Raw genomic sequence first — 3177 nt, forward strand, 5'->3', positions numbered from 1 at the left:
GCTGTTAATGAGTATTCTAAAAGGGAGTGGGCCTTAGTTCTACAGGTGGACGCCTTTCCGAGATATCGCCATAAAGGTGGACCAGGGGTGACTCTAGAATTTGTTTGTACGATATGGGTATCAAATGAAAGGTGTTAATGAGTATTTTAAAAGGGAGTGGGCCTTAGTTCTATAGGTGGACGCCTATTCGAGATATCGTCATAAACGTGGACCAGGGGTGACTTTAGAGTTTGACGATATGGGTATCAAATGAAAGGTGTAATGAGTATTTTAAAAGGGAGTGGTGGTAGTTGTATATGTGAAAGCGTTTTCGAGATATTGACCAAAATGTGGACCAGGGTGACCCAGAACATCATCTGTCGGGTACGGCTAATTTATTTATATATGTAATACCACGAACAGTATTCCTGCGAAGATTCCAAGGGCGTTTGATTTTTCCCTGCAGAACTTTTTCATTTTCTTCTACTTAATGTGGTAGGTGTCACACCCATTTTACAAAGTTTTTTCTAAAGTTATATTTTGCGTGAATAAACCAATCCAATTGCCATGTTTCATCCCTTTTTTCGTATTTGGTATAGAATTATAGCATTTTTTTCATTTTTCTTAACTTTCGATATCGAAAAAGTCATAGTCGGATTTCGGCCATTTTTTACACCAATACAAAGTGAGTTCAGATAAGTACGTGAACTAAGTTTAGTAAAGATATATCGATTTTGCTGAAGTAATCATGTTAACGGCCGAGCTGAAGGACAGACGGTCGACTGTGTATAAAAACTGGGCGTGGCTTCAACCGATTTTGCTCTTTTTCACAGAAAACAGTTACCGTCCTAGAAACTAAGCTCCTACAAAATTTCACAAGGATTGGTGAATTTTTGTTCGACTTATGGCATAAAAAGTATCCTAGACAAATTAAATGAAAAAGTGCGGAGCCACGCCCATTTTGAAATTTTCTTTTATTTTTGTACTTTGTTGCACCATATCATTACTGGAGTCGAATGTTGACATAATTTACTGATATACTGTAAAGATATTAAATTTTTTGTTAAAATTTGACTTTAAAAAAAAATTTTTTTTTAAGTGGGCGTGGTTGTTGTTGTTGTTGTTGTAGCGATTAGGTTACTCCCCGAAGGCTTTGGGGAGTGTTATCGATGTGATGGTCCTTTGTCGGATACAGATCCGATACGCTCCGGTAACACAGCAGCGTTAAGGTGCTGGCCCGACCATCTCGGGAACGATTTATATGGCCACATTAAACCTTCAGGCCATCCCTCCCTCCCCACCCCCTAGTTCCATGAGGAGCTTGAGGTCGCCAGAGCCTCATCTGTTAGTGAAACGGGATTCGCCGCTCGAAGGTGAGGTTGACAATTGGGTTGGAGAAGCTATATATTGCGCTACACCACCCCTTGAATCCCAAGTGGGCGTGGTCGTTCTCCAATTTTGCTAATTTTTATCAAGCATTCATACAGTAATAGGAGTAACGTTCCTGCCAAATTTCATCATGATATATTTAACGACTGCCAAATTACAGCTTGCAAAACTTTTAAATTACCTTCTTTTGAAAATGGGCGGTGCCACGCCCATTATCAAAAATTTTATTATTTTCTATTCTGCGTCATAAGTTCAACTCACCTACCAAGTTTCATCGCTTTATCCGTCTTTGGTAATGAATTATCGCACTTTTCCGTTTTTCGAAATTTTCGATATCGAAAAAGTGGGCGTGGTTATAGTCCAATATCGTTCATTTTAAATATCGATCTGAGACTAGTATCCAGGAACCTACATACCAAATTTCATCAAGGTACCTCAAAATTTACTCAAGTTATCGTGTTAACGGACAGACGGACGGACGGACGGGCATGGCTCAATAAAATTTTGTGTCGCTACTGATGATTTTGATATATGGAAGTATATATCTATCTCGATTCCTTTATACCTGTACAACCAACCGTTATCCAATCAAAGTTAATATACTCCGTGAGCTCTGCTCAACTGAGTATAAAAATCTACGTCTAATATACAACTAAAGATGCGCATCTCAAGGACATGGCCAATTTTATATTGAATTACGGTGCGTGTGTACATCTGATTATTTACAATAATGGTCTGCGGAATCAGCATGAGATCCACGCTATATGGAAAATTTAACACGGTCCATTTTATATTGAGAAAAGTTCTAATATGCGCGATCTTGAAAACAAACTAGTCCGCTTACACAATTAGACTAGATATGAAAGGGCACGCTCCAAGGAAAACGTGTAAAGCAACGCGCCACCACTTGTGTATAATTCTGAAGGCACCAAGAATTTAAAGAAATAAATACATATTTAATAGTTAATGTTGAAGTGTTATTACTTTGAAAGAAATTTTTTTACACAATATAGATAAGATCATGATAAGATTTTGAAGACATTTTTTTAATTTAATTTGAAAAATAAAATGTGGAGTTACATGAAAGAAGAGTTGAATGAATTCATAAGTTGGCTGCTGCCTACCGACTCTGTAGCATGTAATTATCGCACACCCGTTTACATTGTTAAATTTTCAGATGTTGACTGGAAAAGTTTGTCAGTGTAAACGGCTTTTACCTTAATATTGTAAAAATATTTCAAAGAAGGGAGACAATTTAAACAGTTCCTTTATAAAAACACAACGGAAAATGTGCCCTTAAACACAGACACAATGTTGATGAGTTTTTATTTTAAAATTTTAACAATAGCACACTGAAATACATACAGGCAAGGGTACGGGTTTAGGTGAAATCAACCTAATTACGGGTAAACTCAACCGATATATCAATTTTTATCCATCGCAAATAGCTGCTGAATTAAGTTCGCACAAATTGTTGACCAATTGTTCAACAACAACAGTCAAGTCAAAAAAAAAAAAAAAAATTCATCTCTTAAAAAAAAAAAAATAACTAAAAAAATTTGTTCTAAAGGTGTTGGTTTTTTTCGTGCCTTGATCCCACGATTTTCGGTGTGATAGGCGTGGCACAAACCCATTACTCCACGGTGGACACCTAGATCTGATGTGTTGACTAACAATTATTAATGTCACTCTAAAAATACCAATGAAAACTGTTAAAATAAAACAGTAGCTGTTTAAATTACAGATATTTCTTATTTAACAGAAAAATCAAGCAGATTTGTTGAGAATCTTTCATTAAACTTGAGACTA

This window comes from Eurosta solidaginis, chromosome 3 (genome assembly GCF_040869045.1).
Source record: "Eurosta solidaginis isolate ZX-2024a chromosome 3, ASM4086904v1, whole genome shotgun sequence".
NCBI classification, from domain to species: domain Eukaryota; kingdom Metazoa; phylum Arthropoda; class Insecta; order Diptera; family Tephritidae; genus Eurosta; species Eurosta solidaginis.